A 25215-nucleotide genomic window follows, 5' to 3' on the forward strand; every position below is an offset into this window, starting at 1 on the left:
ACGAAGACTAGGGCGGACGGTGGCGTTCCCGTGACAAGGGAGGTGGCGCGGCGCATACCACATGAAGTCAACGCGCCAGGATGGCGGAGTGGACCGCGGGCCGCGACGCGAAGGCCCGAAGGGACGACACAGCGGCAGCAGGCGGGTCAGGGAGACGGCCGGAAGACCTCGGGGCGGCGGCGCTGTCCGCGGGCCGCGGCGCTATGACCCGAAGGGGCGGCGCAGGGCGGGTCGGTGCAACTGCGGGGACGGCCTCGGGCGGCGGCGAAGACCGCGTGCCATGCTCGCTACGGCCCGATGGGGCAACGCAGTAGACCGCGGGGCGCGACACTATGACCCGAAGGGGCGGCGAGCGGTAGCATGCGGGTCGGTGCAGCCACGGGGAGAACCACGGGGCGGCCGTCCTACGGCCCGGCGGGGCGATGCAACGGCAGCCCGATGCTCGATCGCTGTAGGGGCGCACTTTACTCTGGGCGGTCTTCACGGGACCCGCGGATGCGCGCGCAATGGATCGGCCAGGTCGGTCGCACGACATAGATGAGGCGAATCGTGACGGTGGGCGGGTGATCAACCCGATCGTGCGCGAGGTCAGGGACGCCGGTCGATGGAGGCGGGGTGTTGGCGGAGTCCAAGTTGAAGCTGGCGGCGACGACGTGCGGACGAGTGCATCAATGATGACGCGCGGGTGGCCAACACAGCATCAGCGCCCGTGCAGCGATGCCCAAGCGGCCAACGCAGCAGCGGCACCCGATCGTCCAAGCGCGAAGCGGCGAACGCAACACCGTGCAGACGCGGCCGTACATACATGGCGGAGGTGGAGGTGAGGCAGGAGTCCCGGTCGGAGGAGGGCGGCGACGGCCGGCGTAGAGCGACGGGCGGGCAGAAGCGCGAACGACGGTCGTGACCGGCCGCCGCGTCGTGCGAGGACGCTGGGTCGGAGAAGAGGCCGAGTGTGCGCCGGTGTCGGAGTAGAGGCGCGTGGTCGACTGTGGCGGCGGGCGACGCAAACAGATTTTAGATCGGAAACCCAAAAAGAAACACCGAATAAGACGACCGGTGAGAGAGCGAGAAATCCAGATCAAATCTTCGAAAAAAGACTCTCTAGGACAGCCGGTCAACATGACAGGGTGGACAAACCCTAGGTACGGGCGGCGCGGCGTCGGGCGGCGGTCATGGAGGCCGACCGCCCCGAGGGCGGCACGCGGGATGCAAGCGGTGGGCGATGGCTAGGGTTTGGACCGGTTAGGCTGATACCATGTTAGAAGGGATAGAGAGTGTTTGGTGGAATTGATGTTTATTGCTTGAGCCTCGTGTGCATATATATAGAAATACATGATCAGCTTGAAATACAAGATAAGCCGGAACATATGCTAGTCTATCTCATATTTCCTAACTAGTCATAACACTCAGACAATTTTATATCATGTTTTCTCGAATATTTTGCATATGTGGAAATAGGACAAACCTTGGTTTTTGCAGATATGTTTTTACTGCTACATCGACAATATTTTTGCAGCCGATTCATGCACAAACACAGAATATCAGCCAGGCATCCGATATGTTCAGTGAGCTACAGCCATCGATCAAGAGTGTCGTGCGATTTTCGTCCGCCATCCATCGTTTGCAGAGTTATTTCGTTTCACCCATCTACTTTCAGGTCCATTCCCTGGCTTCTCCCACCCACCACCTTAATTTCTTTTTCTGTACTCCCGTATTAAATTCATACTCCAGCTAATTCATTTAAAAGTCTGAACTGATAAAGGAAGGTGAGCAATATATTTCAACTTCATGTTCATCGTACGCTCCACAGCTCCCCACCCCATATATATCCATCAATTCCCGACGATTCTCTGTACAAAACGCACCCGCCTCCCGCAGTGCGACTAACACCCTACTTCACATTTGTGGTAGAAAACTGAGCTTCTGGCAGGAGCATATGTTGGCAGGTATCTGCTGAAGCTTGCACAATACCGTTTTGCGCACGGACGTACGAGCAAGCACCGGAGCAGGAGATGGTCTTCCACGCCGTTCTACCCAAGATGGCCAATAATTGGGTCATCAACTTGTACCGCGCCGCCAGGAAGCTCGGCAGCAATCAAGTCAACAAGCCATCCACCGCTGCCGCCTCCAGGTGCACTATCCCCTCCGTCGGCGATCGGACGGTGGTGTGCGACTTCGACGGCAGGCTCCTGAGGTCCACCGCCCTCTTCCCCTACTTCATGCTCATGGCCTGCGAGGGCGGTAGCCTGATCCGGGCGCTGCTCCTGCTCTGCTGCTTCCCCCTCGTATGGGTCATGGGCGAGCACAGCGACGCCAGCGTCCAGGTCATGGCGTTCGTCACCTTCGTCGGGCTCAGGCCACGGGACACCGACCTCGTCGCTCGGGCCGTCCTGCCCAAGTTCTACATGGAAGGGCTCAACGCGCTCGTGTACAACCAACTGTGGCTGCCGGCGAGGAGGAAGGTGGCCGTGACGAGCGCGCCGAGGTCATGGCGGAGTGGTTCCTGAAGGAGTACATGTCCGCGGACGTGGTGGTCGGGCGTGAACTTCAGATGGTTAAAATTAGGCACAACTGCTACTTCACCGGGCTACTGTGCAGGCCAGGGCCGGGCATGAGGCAGAAGGCCTTGAGGGAGGTGCTCGGAGCTGACGGCGCCATGGCCGACGTTGCCGTCGTCGGGACCTCCAACCCACTGAACCGCCTCTTCATCCCCTACTGCAAGGTCCGTACGTGCGTGTGTGCTTTCTATGCTTTTCCTTTAATAACTAGCGTGCTTCCTATAGATTTCTCTTCCTCTATTAGCACTCGCTCCAGATGGGAATATAGGTCGGACACAAGTTTTTTTTAGCCAATCTATTTGACTAGCAAAATATATGTTGTATGCAATGAAACGTATCTTTAGATTCGTCTTCATACGAAGTTTCTTACCATATATTTTTTGTGGCGAATTTCATACGTTTCGTCTGTTAAATTAATCAACTTAAAGATCTAACTAAAAACCCATGCTAACTTGCACACTCATTGTAAGACCGTCTTTTAATGGGAAACATTTGGTGTAAAGCCGAAAGATACTTGGTTGTATTACATCACAATCACGCTCGGGCTATAGTTGGAAAATGACATAATCACGCTCAGGCTACAGTTGAAAAACATCACAATCACGCTCGAGCTACAGTTGGAAAATGACATAATTAAGTTCTCAACAGTCTATATTATAATTTGTTTTCAACGAAGGATTGATTTTATTAGCTTAAAATAAAGCATCAACAGGATATAAAAGCAATGGCCACATATCCGTTATCTTTATAGTTACACATACACACACACACAAATCACACCGGAAACTAGCGAAGTCACAATAGCGGATACTTGGTGGAGTAAAAAGGAAAAGAACTCCCGAGTGATCAAACATTATTAATAATCCATAGCAGCATCCATATCCTCACCAACATCTCTTGACATCACCAATAGAACAAGAAGGATTCTCCAAAGGAAACACATTTAGGAAGGAAGCGACGGTCAAGCGCCATTGTTGTCGAATCCAACTATCAAATGCCAGATCATGAGTCCCCCCCCCCCCCCCCCCCCCCGAAGAACACGTCCATGCAAATCCGAAGTACGCGTCCAACAAGATATCGACATAAGAAACATCATCATTGCCGAATGTAACCAATAAGGGTCCGACCTCGGGTTTTCACCGCAGAGCTAGAGACTAGTATTTGAGAAGCACCATCTAATTGAAGTCATCATGTGACGTTCACACCACTTCCCGTGATCCGAGCAGATACACACATAGCATGCTGTTGACGTGAGATACCACGCAAGTGAAGAGCATGCTCACACAAGAAGACAATCAAGCCGTGATAAGAGCCGGTCGCCACCAAGAGCTCCAAACAACGAAGGTTACCATTTCCTTCTGGAATGGAGATTGAAGGAGGAAGGCCACCAGTACCGCCAAATCCAAATTTGGGAGACTCGATAGTTCCGTACCGTCCTCACGCTCCGTCATCGCCTTCCGTGGTGGCATAATTTGGCAACAAAAGAAAATCGTCATTGCCGCCGGATCAAGAGATCCAAGATCTCCAACCCTGACTCACCAATCATCTAGCAGCGCAGGACCACGTTGTCACCTGCGCGTCTGAGTGGAGAACCACCATATAAGGAAGCAGCAAGCCGACCCACCATATAACTATAGATGGGATCGTGGCCGTCGACATCTCACTCATAGATTGCCCGACCCGGCAAGAAAAATCCACCAGCGCCACTGCACATCCATGCCCTCTGCCTCAAGACACCGTCCATAGATCTCAGTCCGGCGCAACACCACCAACCGTTGGATCCGATGGGCGTAGCTTGATCGCAGCCACAACGGTCGACGCAACGCCACCATATCTGGGCCACGAGCCCCGCACACCCAACACAGCCCACTGCCAGAGTTGTCAATGTGTATCTGACCGAGGTGGAGCAGATTCGCCGTCCAGCACCGGCAAAGCCTCTCCGGCACAACTGCCCGACACCCTGGCTCCTGGAGCCACCGCACGCGCCACTCTTGTTGATTCGGAGCACCTCCGCCAGCCTCCGGTGCCCCGACGCACGTTCACAAGCGACCTTGCGCTGCTGCCCTATGGACCGAGGGACCGCCGCAAGAGAGAGAGAGCCCCACCGCAGTCGGCCGCACAAGCTTAACCTGGCCACATCCTCTGATGACGGCGTGGCCAGAGGGTGAGGGTTGGGGTGGCTGTTCTAGGTCAATAGGACCACCTCCGAGACACCTTGTGCAGGACCATAGATGTTATTATAATTTGGAGGGAATTTAAGTGAAGTTATTGTACCACACGAACATGTGTAGCCACTATGAAACATCATAGTACATACATATATAATTAAGCTTACTAATGATAATGTCAGCATATTGAAGGTGCATGCTCATTTGGTGTTAAGCATATTCGCGACCCACAACTACTTATTTGAGGGAATAGGGACGGGGATGTTTGGAACCTACCGGTAGACGAGCTGGGAATCGGGACCGCGCATAGGCTCATCACTGTTCGTACTTAAAGTAACATTAATTAAATACACGTGCTTTTGCAAAGCAATGATGCTCTATATGCGTGATGCATCCAGTCCCACTCATGTGTATAGTACATACTGGTTGGGCGTCACTCTGTGGGTGCGTACGTTTTCATTTAAAAAAATATATGGGGTCCTCGCCTCCATCTAAAAAACTATCTCAGAAATCCCCACCTCCATATAAAAAAAGAAGTAAAAATAATAATTATCACTGCAGCCTACCAGCGAGCGCCACTTTGCAGAGCCCTCCATTTAGAAAAATACGTGGGGTCCTCACCTTCATCTAAAATGAAAAATAAACATTTCATACAAAAATCCTCGCCATCATCTAAAAAATATATTTCAAAAGGTTTCTCACCGCAGCCAACCAGCTGGCGTCACGCGGAATAGCTGGTTGGTCGCCCTTCTCCCAATGCTTAACGGGTGTAATGTTAGAACAGAATCTCATATTACATAAACGAAATTGTTGTGCACACAAAAGTATATTCACGACATGCACCCCATGCTCAAATCAAACGCTGGAGTAGTGCTACTCCGGTGCATGGGATGGCATGATCTTCTGCGTCGTCTCTGCAAATCATCTGTGCAGCGTCGTGTGTTTAGCATGTGTAGCACGGCTCTTACATAAAATAAATAAAGGACGACACAGATCCCCAAACGATTTTTTAGTTGGATTTGCTTCCTTTATATAATTAGATAACGATACACTCCAAGACTACCTCTTTTATTCGAGCAGCCTTCCTTAGCAAAACTACGGGCAAAATTATTAGCCAAACATCGCACCCAACTGACCCGGAACTCCTAAAAAGATTCTAACGGTTCCTTCACCTCTTGCACAACCATACCATTGCCAAGAGATCTTTTGGTTGCATTGAAACCTTGCACACCACCCCTTGAGAGTCGAACTCCAGGATGACCTTGTGAACATCAACCTCTTAAAGGGGGACAAGACCTGAGAGCCAAAATGTATTTCCCTGGACACAACGCACAACTAAACCGTCTTTTAATGGGAAACATTTGGTGTAAAGTCGAAAGTTACTTGGCTGGATTACACCACAATCACGCTCAGACTACAGTTGGAAAATGACATAATTAAGTTCTCAATAGTCTGTATTATAATTTGTTTTCAACGAAGGATATAGATTTTATTAGCTTATAAAATAAAGCATCAACAGGATACAAAAGCAATGGCCACATATCCCATATCTTTATAGTTAGGATGCACACACACAAAAGTCACACCAGCAACTAGCAAAGTCAAACAAGACCAAAGCTATACGTTTGGTTGAGTAAAAAGGGGAAAAACTCCTAAGTTATCAAGACATTATCAATAATCTTCACAAAACAAACATTATCAATAATCTATAGCAGCAATCATATCCGCACCAAGATCTCTTTACATCACTAGTAGAACAAGAAGGATTCTCCAACGGAAACACCTTCAGGAAAGTGCCGTTGTCGCCAGATCCAACCATCAAATGTCAAATCATGAGTCTTCACCCTGAAGAACAAGTCAGAACAAAAATCCGAACAACGCGTCAACAAGATAATGGCATAAGAAACATCGTCATTGCAGGAAGTAACCAATAAGGGCTAGACCTCGGGTTTTCACCTTGGAGCTCGAGACTGGTGCTTGAGAAGCACCATCAAATCGAAGTCATCATGTGACATTCACACCACTTTCCGTGATCCGAGCAGATACACACATAGCATGGTCTTGACGTGAGGTGCCACGCAAGTGAAGAGCCTGCTCACACAAGCAGATAGTCAAGCCATGACAAGAGTCGGTCGCCACCAACAACTCCAAACAGCGAAGGCCACCGTTGCCTTTTGTGATGGAGTTTGAAGGATGAAGGCCACCACGCGCGCCACTCCTGTTGATTTGGAGCACTTCCGCCAGCCTCCGGTGCCCCGCCGCAGGCTGAAAAGCACCTTGCCTGCTGCCCGACGAACCGACATTGGCCGCAAGAGAGAGAGAGAGAGAGAGAGAGAGAGAGAGAGAGAGAGAGAGAGAGAGAGAGAGAGAGAGAGAGAGAGAGAGACCCACCGTCGCCGTCGGCCGCACGAGCTTCGCCAGGCGGCATCCTCCGGCGATGGCATGGCTGGAGGGGTGAGGGTTGGGGGTGGTGGCTCTAGGTCAAGAGGACCACCCCCGAGATGCCTTGGCCAGGACGATGGATGTTATTGTAATTTGGAGGGAATTAAATGAGGTTATTGCACCTCACGAACATGTGCAGCCACAGGTCGGAACTACTACCTCCTTCCTAGTTTTATAAGTCCCCTTTGTATTTTGTGTCAAATTTTGACTAGAGAAATAACTAACAAACTATTAATGCATGTCACCAAAAATTAAATTGTTGGATTCATATTTGAACATAGTTTCCAATTATATTTTTTTATGACATGCATTAATATTTTACTAGTTAAATTTTTAGTCAAAATTTGACACAAAATACAAAGGGGACTAATAAATAAGGATGGTGGTAGTACTCCACTATTATGAAACCTCACATATACATAATTAAGCTTACTAATGATAATGTCAGCACTATTGAAGGGGCATGCTCGTTTGGTGTTAGGCTAGTCATAGTGGGAGTAACATAAGTAGTAACATAGATGCCACATAAGCAAAAAGATGACGTGTCATGTAATTAAAGAGGAGAGACAGGGACAAATAGAGTAACATAATATGTTACCATCACATAACGATTCCCAATACAAAATGAGTCTACAAAGCAATAAATGAAGACATGTATGTTACTACACCTATGACACTTCCCACTAAGATGGCACTCCCTCTGTTTTTATTTACTATGCATATTAGATTTGACTGAAGTCAAACTTTGTAAAGTTTGACCAAATTTATAGAAAACAATATAAATATTTACCATAACAAATCTATATGATGTCAAAATACATTCAACAATGAATCTAATGGCATTGATTTGTTATTGTATATGTTAATATTTTTGTTTAGAAACTTTCTCAAAGTTTACAAAGTTTAACTTTGACCAAAGCTAATATGCGGACTAAATAAAAATTAGGAAGTAGTAACATAGACCAGTAACATATGTATGTCACTAGTCTAAATTACTCCCCACTATGACCAGCCATAAGCATATACACAGGCCACAACTTTTTTACTTGAGGGCATAGGGACGGAGATGTTTGGAACCTACCAGTAGACGTGATGGGCATCGGAACCGCGCATAGGCTGATCACTGTTTGTACTTAAAGTAACATTTATTGAATACACATGCTTTTGTGAAGCAATAATGCTCTGTATACATCATGCATCCAGTGCCACTCATGTGTATTGTACATGTTAGAACAGAATCTTAGGATTGCTGGTTTATCTAGTAGCCACACCATCTATATAGGCAACCTAAAAGCCAACCCATGTACCCTCTCTGTAAACTAATACTCCCTCCGTCCCAAATTACTTGTCTAGATGCAAAATCTATTTGGCTAACAAAATCTGAGATAATGCTAAAAACAGTATATTATTATATTTGTATTCGAAAGAGGTTTCCCACAGTATAACTTCTGTGACATATAATTTATATTTCTTACTTAAATTTATGGTCAAAATTTTGACCCAAAATGTAAGAGCCCCTAATATATTTCCTCCATTCAGATTTATAAGTTTTCCTCGAGTTTTGTGACTAAGTTTATCCAAAATTTAATAAATAAATTTGAAGTCATATTTCACAAAAAGTATATGATTGAAAACTTCTTTCAAATAGAAATCTTGTGACATAGTATTATTTTAGTACAATGGATATTTTCTTACTCAATTCTTGGTCAAATTTGAGCTCAAAACTCAAGGGGACAAAAATCAAAATTGTTGAGTACTACTATTAATAAAGCATATTAGCACTACAATCTACAATAATCAAATGTAGCTGAGAGTTGGTGGGTGGACGGTGGGAGAAATTAAATGTTGTGATGAAACGTATGGTCCACTCATAGGATGTTCAGGTAATACCAAGAACATAATGCGGAAACGGTTTGAATCTTTATCTTTACCTAATATTAAAGGACGAAAGATTTCTTATTTCTCCATACATTTTTCTTAGTTTTCCATATGAAGTTGGCCCATCTATACTCGGGCGAGTTGGGCTTGGTCCACACTGTTTTGGGTCGACTTGCAAAAAGTAATTGCTTTCTTGGGGTTTTGAATCTTTATCTTTACCTAATATTAAAGGACGAAAGATTTCTTAGTTCTCCATACATTTTTCTTAGTTTTCCATATGAAGTTGGCCCATCTATACTCGGGCGAGTTGGGCTTGGTCCACACTGTTTTGGGTCGACTTGCAAAAAGTAATTGCTTTCTTGGGGTTTTGAACTCACAACCCCTCCCTCGCGCCCACAAGGCAAAGCCACCCAAGCTGACCTCTTTCTAGTTGTATAAGATGTTCACTAACAGATTATATAGTCCCACCTCGCTCGTTTTCATCACTTTTCATCAATTTATATACGTTCAAAAGTTGTCTGGGGAATGAAGAAGTTGTTTCAGGAATTAACTTGCCCTGGGAGCGAACGAGGGGCCAAGCGGGAGACATGAGACCTGATTTGTGGCCTTTGCATGGCGGTTCTCTAGAGAGAGAGAGAGAGAGTTCCATGGCAGGATGGAATCGGAGAAGAAGAAGGGACTCCCCATGTTGTCGGTGTGGTGGGTCTGCGAGGAACGCCTGCTGGGGGGAGGGGCGTTGAGGCGTAGGACGATGGAGCTGGTTGCGCTCCATGGTGCGGGTCAGAGAGAGAGAGAGAGACGGAGGGAAGAAGGTGAGCTGGCACGTTGCATGATCGGCTACGTCATTGTCGGACTAGAAGTGTATAATACGAGACTTCTGTGTCGGCCAAACGGGCCTTTGGACTGATGAGATGAGCTTTTCTCTTTGCTCATGGCAAAAAAAAAGAGGCAAACGAACCGGGCTTTTGGGCTGCCATGTTAATAAAATAAGACGTGTTGGGCTATGGTAGTTTTGTTTGTTTGTTTCTAGAGTATATATGTTGATCTGTCCTACTCCTCTTATTAATATTAGTTTAGGTAACTCCAGCATATAGATGACAATGATTGTAGTGTATGTATAAACTAGGACTTTGTCTGGTCTGTTGTACATTGCATTTTGCTAATTTAACCTGGTTTAATTTCTAACCATGGCAACAATGCTTAATTGTTTACTTTAAATGGTTCTGAAGCTAAGAAGCAGAAGTAGGTAGGATGCATGTTCTGAATTTTTGCACTGAGATTGAGACAATACCACAGTTGAGATTGCTAACCGTGATATTGATGTATGATGTTTCCAAGAAATATCTAAGAGACTATGAACAAATTTAGGTTGTTAAGGACAGGAATACATACCCTCTTTGCCAAACTAGCGTCCCAAAGTACCTTTGGTCCATTGTTTTTCTCATAGAGATTTTTGTCCCGCGTTGGACGTGAATAAAGTAGATTTATGTTGTTACTTGGGTGACAAGAGAGTTCAGGATGGTCAAGGTGCCTAGGTTTAATTGGGAAATAAGAAGTTGATTTTTTCTCCATGGCAATGCATGGGCATGTATATATCTCTTCATGTTGACAAATGCATATGCTATGCATGTATGATACTTTAACAGATGGATAATTAATTTTTTTTATTAAGATCGATCTTGATAGCATCACATATGCGAGTGTTCTCCCATGACAACGCATGGACCCATGAGCGAAACATGGAAGATTTTTTATCTCCCGTTGCAACGCATAGGCATTTGTGCTAGTAATTATATTACATAAAATACGTAAAGGACAGCACAGATCCCCAATGAGTTGGAATTGCTACCTTTATATAATTAGGTCACGATACACTCGGAGGCTAGCTCCGAATAACAAAATTCAGGGTCTACCCGGAACCAAGTCTTACAAACTTTATTCGAGCAGCCTCCCTTAGCGAAACTATGGACAACATTATTAGCCGAACATCACACCCAACTAACCCGGAACTCCTAAAAGGATTCTAACAGTTCCTTCACCTCCTGCACAACCATACCATTCGCCAAGAGATCTTTTTGTTGCATTGAAACCTGGTGCACCACCCCTTGAGAGTCGGACTCCAAGATGACCTTGTGAACATCGACCTCTTAAAGGGGGGACAAGACATGAGAGCCAACATGTATTTCCAAGGACACAACCCACAACTAAACTTAACAAATCCAAGCTCTAACAAAACCATATGTTCAAAGATTGACAAGAAAGGGTGTACAAGGGTAGACCATATGTATATGTGTTAGAATTGTGTCAAATGATTTGTACAAGGTAAGTTACAGTTGGACTTGATTTCGCATGGTATGGTGTGTAGATAGGCTATGGAGTGTGTATCCTAAGGCTGATGTAATGGTGTGTGTGTATGTCACTACTAGGAAAAAGGGTACTAGTAGTGTGGGTTTTTTGGTTAGTAGTAGCGCTAGTGGAACCATGCTACTACTAAAAAGTTAGTAGTAGCGTGGGTGCAACCCGCGCTACTACTAACAAGTAGTAGCAGCGCGTGTAGTACCACACGCTACTAGTATCCTAACTACTAGTAGCGCTCAGTTTTTTCCCACGCCACTACTAACTCATTATAAATTAAAAAAATAAAATCCACCAATTCCATTTTATGCATACAGTTCCCAGTAAACACAATAGTGAGCACTGCTGGGCTCCTATTTCATGGTTAACCGGAAACTAAAGGCAATGAATGAGCCAAAAAACCTCATTATGCATTGCTACTCACAAATGACCACTTCAAAGAACATGCAAGTATGTATGCCATTAACAATTGCAAACATAAGTTTCTTTTTACTACAGATGTTGTATCTACTATCACACATTTCCTCATTCTATCCGTTCTCACTCAATAATAAGAAAAAGGAAAAGGAAAGATAAAGATAATCTGCCGCAATTGCACTTCGGTGTCATGGATTCAGTCTGCCGCTTCAACATCTCATTATCTTGCAACAACGGAAATTTTCCCCAAAATTACCTTTTGCAACTCTTCAAATCTCTTCGTTGAAGCAAACAGTGAGGTAAACCTATAAATAAAAGATTGTCCTATAAGCATTTCAGACTTCAATCATGGGAGAATTATAAGAGTGTACAAGGACATATACAGAAAATGGAACCAACCTTTAAAAGTTTATCTTGTAGCTCCCTATTTTAGGCCAATTCCGTGTCATATTGTGCGCATATGTGATAACCTCGAGGTAAGATCTCCGCACAAACCTTCCAACTCTGTCGCTATCTTCTACCTATGAATGAAAACAGACCTTACTTGTCAGAGAAGCAAATGTGAAACCTGATTACAACATGTATGCTAAGTCACTAACCCATAGAGGCAACTAGACCAAATGTGAAAACTTCCCATGTTGCCGAGGAATTATATGAGCACCCCTCAAAACATCAATTAGCAAGTACTTGACACAAACAAACTTGTATAGAAAAAAGTAACACTTCAGAATTTAATAGGCTTCAAAGATTGCAAGGAAGGCATACTGATGAGCTGCAATGCAATCTTCAATGTTCAGTACTTGTACATGCTATTGCTCCTGCGGTGCAACCCCTAGCTCCTGTGGCTTCACAAAGTCTGACATTGTATAAGACGTTTTTAGCAAAGGGTGAAATTGCATACATATACATCTCAAATCATATGTAGTATGTGTCTAGTCATCCTACGATTGCCCGAGCTCAGAACTGCATTTCTTATAAAAACTTTAGACATGTTCAGGAAACACATGTAGGAAACGACAAGTGTATAGATCACCCATTTTTATAGGTTCAAAGACAGATAACAAAAATTAACTAGACAAAGTTAGATGACAGTGAAGCTTAAAGCTGCAGTAAGAAACATTAGATATACACATTTTGAAAATCAATCTCGGTGGAACAACATAAGATTGCATTTATATTTCAGAATTAAACATAGGCATATCTCATAGTTTAAAACAAAGGCACTCAACAGAAAAGTGCATAAAAGATTCCAAAATAACTCAACAAGCTGCTTCAGCTAGCATCATATGAGGGGATATAGATGTATAAAATTTGAGAGAAAACCGAACTGGGATAAAAATTAAGACACATCTAATGTAGTTATCGGCCAACGAAGAGACAAGCAAGTGGAACACTAATTGCTAACGAGTGGAAATAGATACCGAACTGGGATAAAAAACAAACAGTAGGATCTACTTGTGGTAGTTGCCATCCTCTGACACACGCTCCAATCTGAAGGTATATGCAAATATACATGTTTTACTGCAAATCATTATGGCTCGCCTCCTTTCTGTTGAAGTTCCACAGTAGTTCCTCTACATGTTCCAAAGTGTAATTGTTCCATGTAGATTTTAGGTAAAGAGCATATACTATGGATGCATACATAGATTATTCTAGAGGTTCTTCCATTTGGTCGATGGCGGATCACTGAAACCAAATAGTGTTGTGGAAAGTATTTAATTTTTTGCCAGGAAAGAAATTATGGACACTGTTGTCTCTTAAGAGAAGGATTTATCTCTGTTGAATGTTCTCGTGCTACTTTTGCCCATCTTAATTTCTTAGCCACACTGAAGAGTTCCCTGGTGTCACAAGCTTACACAAACTATCTCAAATATATGTGACTTACGGCTGTCTAGGTATGCACCGGAGATCAAAAAAAATAAATCAAGGTCTATGTACAGAGCACAGCCACATCCAATCCAATCGATCCAGCCCTAGGATCGAACTCTCCTCCTAACCCTAGCAACCAACGGGGGCACCAGCCAACACTGACGCTACCAGAATCGCATCAATCACACGGCACCACAGAGGAAAATGCAGCGCTGGAGGAGGGTGGGGTTACCTTGAGGATGCCGAGCTTGACGGAGCCGTAGACGACGCCGCCGAAGGCGGAGACCCTGGCCACCTGCAAAGCAACATCCATCGTGACGACAAGAAATCAGTCCGTCAGCCAGTCAGTCGGCCAGATTTGATCCGCGAGGCCGCGAATGAATCAGAAATCGGGGGAGAGGGGCGACGAGATCATGGTCCAACTCCTGCGTCGAGGCTGGCCGACTGGGCGGAGACGGCGAGGGTGCGGCATAGGCCTCGGGTGGCGGCGGAGGCGAGCGCCGGCCTGCGGAGCGGCGCAGGGCGTCCGGCGGTCTGCTGCCCCTTCCTGCTCCGGTGCAGATCGGCGGGAGTGGCGAGCAGGCATTGGGAACGAGCGGCGAGCGGGCGGAGTCTGGTGAGTGGACTGGTGCAGCACGTACAGGGACGGGGACTGGGACGCGGCCTGGCCACCTCGGTCTCGTCCCAGCGTGGGTGGTGGTGGCGGCGACGAGATCGTGGGGAAGAGGAGTACGACCGAGGGGTGGGGTGAGGTTCACGAAGAGTTTGGTGGGGTGGGAGTGGATCGGGTGGTGGGTGGTGGGTGGTGCGTCGCTAGTAGTAGGGTGGGTGTCCCACCTGCGCTATAGCTATTCAACCAATAGTAGCGCAGGTTCTATAACCCACGCTACTACTATGCCGTATTCGTGGGAGATATTTATCAGTAGCATATTTTTTCATCATGTATAGCGCACTACTACTAATATAGCAGTAGCGTGGATCAGTATAGCGCGCTACTAGTAAGTGTCTACCTACAAGCTATTTCCTAGTAGAGTGTGTGTGTGGTGGTTGAGGGGGTAGACAAACTGTAACATATGCCGACACAATATCCTGGTGGTCGTTGTGCGCTATTGTAGCAGGGTCATGGGAAGAAGTGCCCATAGTCATGCCATCCAGATGTGGCTGACGTTTGATCTCGATGTTGTGATTACTATTGCTTGGTCCTTGGTAGGATTTTCTACAATAGCTTGTCACATAATTAGTTAAGGTTTTCGACGGTGTAAAAGTTCTCAAAAATCCTAAAAAAAATACTGAACCGACACACCTATAATATAACATGATCCAACGGAGGGATTGAAAAAAAATATGACTGCATGTGTCTTGGACAAAAAAAACAAATGTTTTAATATATATTGATCCTGCAGTGAGCTGAAATGCTTGTTTGTTTTGCTGAGGACACATAAATGCATATTTTCACAATCACACCGTTGGATCATCTTATTATATTAGAGTGAGGCTCCCCTATTTATTTCATATTTTTCACTTACTTTTAAACCGTTAAATGTTTAGGAAGCCTTAACTAGTTCTGTGGCAAGCTATGATATATATATATATATATATAAAACAAAGTACATCATCATTAGTCCACTAACCAAACTTTCTCGAAACTTTAAATCAACTGTACACTGCAGCATGGAATGGAAGCGGGCAAGAAGGGAATGGGAGGGGGGTTCATCTTGATTGGAACTCTTTCCAAAATTTAAATTGAGTTTTTCATCCAAATGTTGAATGTCAAGAAAAAAGCATGGATGGCCCAAAATGCTAGATCGTACTAATTAGAAAAAAAAACAAGATACTAGTAGATATTATAGTTAGAGACTTTAAAGCACAGACAACTGCGATCACAATTGATGGATCCACTGGTTTCTCTTTGTTGGACAATTTTATTATAGCTCGGTGTGCATGAACTTACTTTTTACTCAACTTGCAAGTATATTTTTTGCAATAATATATTTTATGATTTCTGCATGCATATATTTTTTGCAATATTTTGGAACTTATATATGTTTTTTATTAAGTTGCAAGATAAAGCTCGCCACATGATGATCATATGATCCAAGGATTAGAAAATTCTGGTTGGTTATAGTTACATCTTACAAACTGGCGTCTATATATGAAACACCACTTATATATGAAATTGAGAAAACATAAGTTGCGAAGAATTATGTTTTTTATTAGTTGGTTTGCAGACATCTTTTTAGGGATATCATTTAAATATCTTTTGTGATTTTCAAGATAGTACTAGCATGTTGTTATAATTGGCTTATGGGTCTAATTTTCAAATAATTACTGAAGGAGCTTTATATCGTGAGCATGGAGTGCGCCAAGACTACCCAGCTGCCACGGGAGAGGTACCCGAGGCCGCTCATCTTCCATGACGGCCGCCTCGCTTTCCTCCCCACCTCATCTGCCATGCTTGCATTCTTCCTCTTTCTACCACTCGGCCTCATCCTCTCCGTCATCCGCATCACCATCGGCATCGTCTTGCCCTACAAGATAAGCTTTGCAGCTGGCGCGTTCTTTGGAGTCCGCTTCCGCACCTCTGGGCGTTGCTCCATGGGACCCGACGCCAAGCCCAGGGGAGTCTTGTTCGTGTGCACACACCGGACGCTGGTCGACCCACTCATGCTCACCGCGGCGCTACAGAAGCCCGTGGCGACCGTGACATATAGTCTAAGCCGTCTCTCAGAGATCTTGGCGCCCATAAGAACGGTGCGGCTGACCCGTGACCGCGACCGTGATGCCAAAACCATATCTCAACTACTAGAGCGAGGGGACCTCGCGGTCTGCCCCGAGGGCACGACCTGTCGTGAGCCTTACTTGTTGCGCTTCAGCTCGCTTTTCGCTGAGCTGGCCGACGACATGGTGCCCGTGGCACTGGACGCGCAAGTGACATTGTTGTATGGCACAACAACGAGCGGACACAAGTGGCTTGACCCCATAGCGTTCTTGGCCAACCCTGCCCCCTCATACCGGGTGGAGTTCTTGGGGCCTGTACCACCGGATCAGACATGCGCCGGAGGAAGGACCGGTGTTGAGGTGGCAAACTGGGTCCAACATCGGCTCGGTGATGCGCTCGGTTTCAAATGCACCGGGTTTCGTCGCCGTGACAAGTACATGATGCTCGCTGGCAACAAAGGTGTGGTCTCCAATTAGCAGCCGAGTGTGTTTTATGCAATGCATGCGTCCTGTAATTAATTTCGCCAAAGTTAACACACTGCAGTAATGATCGTTTGATTTTTCTTTTGAATTTGCTCGTGTGCAAAGGAAACGTGTTTGCTGTCAAAGTCAATTATCACATGTTAGGATTGGATCCCTTTTTTAAATGGATGGTTGGATTGCATTATAGGACTCTGACCAGCACATGCAATTTCGCCGGAAACTTCATTCTATTTTCTTTGTGAGGGAACGTCTTCCTATTTTGCCCTCACATAAGGAGAATAAGTGCATAGAGTCATGCGGTGGGTATGCAATATGTACCAACTCTTTTTGAACAAGGGAAAGGGAGCAGAGGGTCCCAAGGTTGGCTTAATTATAACAAAAAAGTTTTACAACACTTTCACAAAAGACCCGAAAAAACGATAGAAATGCAAACATGCCACTAGTAGAAAAAGGGCTATTTGTCCCGGTTTATAAGGCCCATCTGTCCCGGTTGGGGAACCGGGACTAAAGGTTCGTTACTAATGCCCTGGGCCTTTAGTCCCGGTTCTTATACAAACCGGGACAGATGGGCCTCCACGTGGCCGGTGCTGCGAGCCCAGGCAGGAGGACCTTTGGTCCCGGTTGGTGGCACCAACCGGGACCAATAGGCATCCACGCATCAGCTGTTTAGGGGCTAGGGTTTTGGTTTTTTTTTCTGAAAGGGGGTGGATTTGGGGGTTTTATATGGTTAATTAAGGTGTTTCATATATTGTGTTAGGTAGCTAATTAATTAATAGAGAGAAGTGTCCTCTCTTATCTCCGTGCTTGGTCGACGCTACGTACTATACGTATAGAGAGGCCCTCGACACGCTAGCTAGTAAGAAAATGAAGGAAACCATTAAGTACAGAAGTTCGTCATGCATACCGAGAGAAGTGATCGACCTTTCCTTCTCCGAGAGATTGGTCAAACAACAAGTTTTCGTATTATCTATCCGACGCTACTGGCTACATATATATACAATATGTAAGATCTCTTACAATCCCCTAGCATCTGAACTCAAGTTCCACATGGTATTCTCTGGCTTTATTGATGACGTCGTCAAGAAAGAATCCCGCCAATTCCTCTTGAATTGCTTTCATGCGATCTTGTGGTAGGAGTTCATTCCGCATCTGCCACGTCTAATTTGAAGAAGGGGGTTAATACATATATATGATGAAACTCAACAGAAATGATGGTGTAATAAAATAAAATTGTGAATATTATAGCTTACGCACTTCATATTGTCTTTTAGAGTAGCCCCGCTTATCTTTGCAAGTCGCGTTGTACATGAACTCGCACACGTAGTATCAACAGTAATCATTCCCTTGTTCCTGCCACAAGCACTTTACGAGAAATAGAGGTCAATCAAACTGATAATGAAGCATTATAAATGGCATTGATGAAAGTAGGTAGAATCAACGGGAGATGCGCGCAAGTAGCTAGCTAGCAGTACTTACTTTCGGGTATGTATATCGCAGCTCCTTCGGCAGTCCCGGAGCTTCTGCGGTGAACTGTTTCCAAACCCTGCAAGACAAAGAAAATAATTATTACTTGAGATATCATGAAATGAACAAAAAGTTGCCGATATGGTGCGATAATGATCGATTGAACTTACTTGTTGAGAATTTTAGTCATGTCCGCATAGGTCTCGGGATCTTTTCGTCTCGAGTCTAAGACGGTTACTAGTCCACGCTCAAGCTTAATCTCCAGGAGAATATAGTGGAAGCTGCGCACACATGCATAACTCATCAATTACATTACTATAACCTCGCTCGAGTAATAAGGGAAACCGAATATGCACACGACAGTAACACTCACTCGAAGTTGTAAGGAAAGAGTATTAAATCTTTGTTTTCATTTATTATCAATGATTTGAGCAAGTTGGCCTCGGCATCTTGGGTGCTCTTTTTAACCTGAAATTCATCTATGAGATTTATGTTAATGAACCTAATATCATACATTTCTGCTTTTCTGCACTCGATGATCTTCAATCTGCATAATATAGTGAGGATAATTATAAATACATGCAATGAAAGAGCTGAGCTATATATAAAGACTTAATGACAGAAGTAGTACTTACAGACAGTAGCAAGTGATCGTTAATTTGTCGAGGGCCTTTTGATTGAAGAACTGGAAGAACTCCTCAAAGGGAACATACAACAGATCAATTCCAACGAGGTCGTGCTCCTCTTTAACTCTCAGATACAAAGTATCCATCCCCCCAGACTCTCTGCAGGTTTTCATGTACCAATCATGGAATCTTCGCATCATCGTTGTTAGAGATTTTTCATCTTTGACGAGAGGGTTCCCGTACTCGTATCTGTGTTCGTCCACCTCCAAGAAATCATAATGTACATCGTCGGGCAGGTAATCTCCAAGATTGTTATAACCGGGCACCATCCCCGGAGCATTAGCGACGATGTCGCTAGACACATTGAGCGGGGGGCACGATTGGTTCGCTTGTTCGCCGAGCTGGGCAATTTTTTCCCAGCTGCTCGTCGTTCTTTTAACCTTTGATCACTGACAGTACTTCCCGACCGCTCCGCTTCGAGATATACCTTTTCGGTAACGCGCTCATAGTTGGTTTTCGGCGGAGACTTTGGTGGTTTCCTCAGGGCATCGATAGTGCGCTTTGCTTTCATCGGATCTACCTTCTCCTCCGGAGGTGGATGTCTCTCTGCTTTCGCCCCTTCAAAGAAGTCCTTCACTTCTTTTTGCATGATGTTCTTGTTTTCTTCCACGGTCATCTCGTACGGTAACTTCTCTAGAGGCTTGAGAGGTGGACCGTATCTGTATTGCCTCCCACCACTGGCTGTACTGCTAGACGCCGGAGCATACGGAGCGGCTGCGGCTGTCTTCTGTCGTGCTTGCTTACGAGGAGGAGGAGAAGGACTACGACGCGCTGGAGCAGCCGGGGCGGCGGCGGGTCTCTTCCGCCCTTGCTGACGAGGCGGAGAAGGAGGAGGCTGGTGGCTGCTCGGGCACGCCGGTGCAGGCGGAGAAGGAGGCGGAGTGCCGCCACACGCCGGAGAAGGAGGCTGAGTGCCTTGATCGTCACTCGCCGGAGGAGGAGGCGGAGTGCCCTAACTCGCCGGAGGAGGAGGAGGAGGCGGAGGCGTCCAGTTCGGAAGGTTGATGAGCTCCTTCCGCCATAGGCATGGAGTCTTCAGACAAGAACCCAGCCGAGTCTCCCCGTCACCTGTAGGGTGGTCAAGCTGGAGGTCCTCAAATCCTTCTGTGATTTCATCCACCATCACCCTAGCATATCCTTCTGGAACCGGCCGACAGTGAAAAGTTGCGCCAGGTTCAGGAGGTGCAACAGAGCCAACAACCGCCTTGACTTTCAATTCCATCCACTACGCCATAAGGTGGCAATGCTGAGACTCCGTGATAGCATCTACGGGGTAGCTAGCAGGAGCCGTGAAGACAGGCTCCTGAAGCAGCTCCGTGGAAGCCACGCCGCTTCTCCGCTAAGATGGCGGGGTAGCTTCGGGTGTAGCTACGGCAGGTCACGTGTTGCGAACTGCCTCTCGTTCCTCTAGCGCTTGTACCCTTGCGTGCAACGCATGTAGTTGGGTCAACTCCTTTTTCTTCTTCCTCTCCGGCGTTTGTAACCGCCTGCGTCGGGAAATCCAGCCTTGACGAAAGGGAGCCCGGCGTGCCTCGTGTCCGTCCGGGGTGCTCAGGATTCCCGAGGGCCTCTGTGAGCTCGTCGTTCTCTCTGTCCGGAACGAACGTCCCTTGCTGCGCCTTTTCGATATACTCCTGAAGCTTCTCGATGGGTGTGTTCAGCTGCTCGTTGGTCCAAACGCACTTCCCTGTTACAAGGTCCAATTTTCCCCCAACCCCGAAGAACCAAGTCCTGCAACGGTCTGGCCAGCGTCGCGTCTCTGGTTCGATCCCTTTATCAATGAGGTCATTCTCAGCCTTGTCCCACAACGGCCGGGCTTTCAGGTAGCCACCTGACCCCGTGCGATGGTGATGCTTCTTCTTTGCAGCATTTTTCTTGTTTGTCGCTGACATCTTCATTGCTCTCTTAGATTTATTTTTGGTGACAAATGCGGGCCACTGATCTTTGATCTTCTCAAATCGGCCGATGAATTCTGGAGTCTTGTCTTGGTCGACAAACGATGATTTTAGCTCATTCTTCCACCTCCTGAATAGCTCAGCCATCTTCTTAAGAGCATAACCCTTGATCATAGGCTTTTTAACTGGATTGTCCGGATCCTCCTCTGGCGGGAAGGTGAAATTTTCCTGCAGCGCGGTCCAAAGATCAGCTTTCTGCCTATCGCTGACACAAGACACCTGAGATTCTTTGTCCTTAGGCTTCAACCATTGCTCGATGCTGATCGGGATCATGTCGCTAACTAGAACCCCGCACTGAGCATTAAATTTTTGCTTGGTCCGGAGGGGTTCAATCGGTTGGTCAGCGCAATCAATTTCGATGATTGTGTACCTTTCATCCGCGCACAACTTTCTCTTCGAGCCTCGTCTCGTTACCGAAGTGTTGCTCGATCCGGAGGGCTAGAAAATAAGAAAAAGAAGAGAGTTAATATGTGTACATACCAAAAACAATTAATGCATCAATTAGCTATAGTCAGCACATGCTTAATTAATTAATATATGTACCTGGCCGGACTCCGTTCGGTCACCGGAGCCGTCATCACGGTGTCCTTCCCCCTCCATTCGGTCACCGGAGCCGTCATCACGGTGTCCTTCCCCCTCCATTCGGTCACCGGAGCCATCATCACGGTGTCCTTCCTCCTCCATTGTTTGATCATCGTCGTAGCCTGCTTCTTCATCCTGTCTTTCCAGACCATTGGTGCATGTGTCGTTGAGAAAAGATAAGACGACATCACTTCCGTGTGTGATTATCTCCCCTAACACCGCTTCTTTTGCTTCGTCTCGAGGGTGCGGATCCATAGTTTCTGCAAATATTTACAACATGGCAATTATTATTCAAACATGACAGATGGATATATTAGTGGCAAACGTTGGACTAGCTAGCTAAGCACAATAAGGAATCATATTAGTGGCCTGGCCTCGACGCTTCTCTAGGGTTTGGGGTGGCCTCGGCAACGGTTCAAGGGTTTGGGGTGGCCTCAACAACGCTTCAAGGGTTCGGGGTGGCCTCGACGAGAGTTAGTCGATCGGGTAGGGGCACGGCGGAAGGGGGTAGGAGACCGACATTGTTTTTTTCTAGGGTTTGGGTGTCCTCGAGAGTTTTGGTCGAGCGAGAGGGCCGGGGGGTGCTCCGGACGCCCCCCCTCACTTTAACAAAGAACTACCTTAAAAAAAGACTTGCTTCGCCGCGGGTCCTTCTTCATTTTTTCCTTTGTTTTTTCTTATATGTTTGTTTTCGTTTTCATTCTACATTTTCGTACATATGAAAAAAATAAAGTTTCTATACAAAAGTGCACAATTTTTATGAACAAATTACAACATCTAAATTAACTATACATCTAAATAAATATAACTATACATCTGAAGTTTTCCTAATCTTAAAACTAAACTAAACATAAACTACAATAATCTAAAAACATCTAAAAATAGCATCTAAAAACATCTAAAAATCTAATAGCTAGCACCCGGCAGGGGCGGAGGGGCACGACGGAGGGGCCGGCGCCGGTGGGGCAGGGCAGGGGCGCGGGACAGGGGAGGGGCGCGGGAGCAGGCTGGTGCTCACAGGGGGCGGCGGGGCACGGTGGGCGGCGCGTCGGGGCCGGCAGGGGCGCGAGGGTGGACGCCGTCGTCGGGGCAGTGGGCGTCAGCGGCGGCGGCGGCGACATTGAGCAGCCTGACGTCGGACGACGTCGGTGGTGGCGGCGACGGCAAGGTGGAGTAGGGGCGTCGGGCGGCGACGGCGAGGAGGAGCAGGGGCGTCGGGGGAAGAAGTGATGGATTTGGTCAAAACTGCTAAGTGTTTTCTTATATACCCAGGGCATTGGTCCCGGTTCGTGACAGCAACCGGGACGAATGTGACCTTTAGTCCCGGTTGGTGCCACCAACTGGGACCAAAGATGTCTTTTTAGCAGCCCAAAGGGCGGGAAGCGGCAGCCTTTGGTCCCGGTTGGTGGCACCAACCGGGACTAAAGGGGCGGCATTGGTCCCCGTTGGTGCCACGAACCGGTACCAATGCCCCCCCTTAGTACCGGTAGGTGCCACCAACCGGGACCAAAGTGTTGGGGAACGTAGTAATTTCAAAAAATTATCCTACGCACATGCAAGATCATGGTGATGCATATCAACGAGAGGGGAGAGTGTGTCCACGTACCCTCGTAGACCGAAAGCGGAAGCGTTAGCACAACGCAGTTGATGTAGTCGTATGTCTTCACGATCCGATCGATCAAGTACCGAACGCACGGCACCTCCGAGTTTAGCACACGTTCTACTCGATGTGGTCCCTCGAACTCTGATCCAGCGGAGCTTTGAGGGAGAGTTCCATCAGCACGACGGCGTGGTGACGATGATGATGTTCTACCGACGCAGGGCTTCGCCTAAGCACCACTACGATATTATCGAGGTGGATTATGGTGGAGGGGTGCACCGCACACGGCTAAGAGATCCAAGGGATAAATTGTTGTGTCTCCAAGGGTGCCCCCCTCCCCGTATATAAAGGAGTGGAGGAGGGGGAGGGCCGGCCCTCTCTATGGCGTGCCCTAGGAGGAGTCCTACTCCCACCGGGAGTAGGATTCCCCCCTTCCAAGTAGTAGGAGTAGGAGTAAAGGAAAGGGGAGAGAGAAGAGAAGGAAGGAGAGGGCGCAGCCCCTCCCCCTAGTCCAATTCGGACTAGGCCTTGGGGGGCGCGCAGCCTCTCCTCTCTCTTTCCCCTAAAGCCCAATAAGGCCCATATACTCCCCTGCGAATTCGCGTAACTCTCCGGTACTCCGAAAAATACTCGAATCACTCGGAACCTTTCCGATGTCCAAATATAGTCGTCCAATATATCGGTCTTTACATCTCGACCATTTCGAGACTCCTCGTCATGTCCCCGATCTCATCCGGGACTCCGAACTACCTCCTCGTCATCGAACTTTAAGCGTGCGGACCCTACGGGTTCGAGAACAATGTAGACATGACCGAGACACGTCTCCGGTCAATAACCAATAGCGGAACTTGGATGCTCATATTGGCTCCCACATATGTTGTTCCCTTCGTCATCGGTATGTTACTTGCCCGAGATTCGGTCGTCGGTATCTCAATACCTAGTTCAATCTCGTTACCGGCAAGTCTCTTTACTCGTTCCGTAATACATCATCCCGCAACTAACTCATTAGTTACAATGCTTGCAAGGCTTATAGTGATGTGCATTATCGAGTGGGCCAAGAGATACCTCTCCGACAATCGGAGTGACAAATCCTAATCTCGAAATACGCCAACCCAACAAGTATCTTCGGAGATACCTGTAGAGCACCTTTATAATCACCCAGTTATGTTGTGACGTTTGGTAGCACACAAAGTGTTCCTCCGGTAAACGGGAGTTGCATAATCTCATAGTCATAGGAACATGTATAAGTCATGAAGAAAGCAATAGCATAATACTAAACGATCATGTGCTAAGCTAACGGAATGGGTCAGGTCAATCACATCATTCTCCTAATGATGTGATCCCATTAATCAAATGACAACTCATGTCTATGGCTAGGAAACTTAACCATCTTTGATTCAACGAGCTAGTCAAGTAGAGGCATACTAGTGACACTCTTTTTGTCTATGTATTCACACATGTATCAAGTTTCCGGTTAATACAATTGTAGCATGAATAATAAACATTTATCATGAAATAAGGAAATAAATAATAACTTTATTATTGCCTCTAGGCCATATTTCCTTCAGTCTCCCACTTGCACTAGAGTCAATAGTCTAGTTCACATCGCCATGTGATTTAACACCAATAGTTCACATCACCATGTGATTAACACCCATAGTTCACATCGTTATGTGACCAACACTCAAAGGGTTTACTAGAGTCAATAATCTAGTTCACATCGCTATGTGATTAACACCCAAAGAGTACTAAGGTGTGATCATGTTTTCCTTGTGAGAGAAGTTTAGTCAAACGGGTTTGCCACATTCAGATCCGTATGTATTTTGCAAATTTCTATGTCAACAATGCTCTGCACGGAGCTACTCTAGCTAATTGCTCCCACTTTCAATATGCATCCAGATTGAGACTTAGAGTCATCTGGATCAGTGTCAAAATTTGGATCAACGTAACCCTTTACGACGAACCTTTTGTCACCTCCATAATCGAGAAACATATCCTTATTCCACTAAGGATAATTTTGACCGCTATCCAGTGATCTAC

At 46.4% G+C, this 25215-nt stretch overlaps 1 long non-coding RNA gene and 1 pseudogene across 2 annotated transcripts; one reads left to right on the top strand and one right to left on the bottom strand.

Annotated features, from left to right (window-relative positions):
• Positions 1–1739: 1739 nt before the first annotated feature.
• On the top strand, positions 1740–17071 carry LOC109767898 (glycerol-3-phosphate acyltransferase 1-like; annotated as a pseudogene).
• On the bottom strand, positions 11842–14440 carry LOC109767905 (uncharacterized). Of its 2 annotated transcripts, none has more exons than XR_002233926.4 (4): positions 13920–14440; positions 12584–12674; positions 12218–12339; positions 11842–12123 (listed from the first exon to the last, which is right to left on the bottom strand). It is a non-coding gene; the product is annotated as an uncharacterized lncRNA (long non-coding RNA). The 2 variants fall into 2 exon arrangements; XR_002233929.4 differs by having other exon boundaries at positions 12418–12674.
• Positions 17072–25215: the final 8144 nt, after the last annotated feature.

This window comes from Aegilops tauschii, chromosome 7 (assembly GCF_002575655.3).
Source record: "Aegilops tauschii subsp. strangulata cultivar AL8/78 chromosome 7, Aet v6.0, whole genome shotgun sequence".
In the NCBI taxonomy this organism is placed as follows: Eukaryota; Viridiplantae; Streptophyta; class Magnoliopsida; order Poales; family Poaceae; genus Aegilops; species Aegilops tauschii.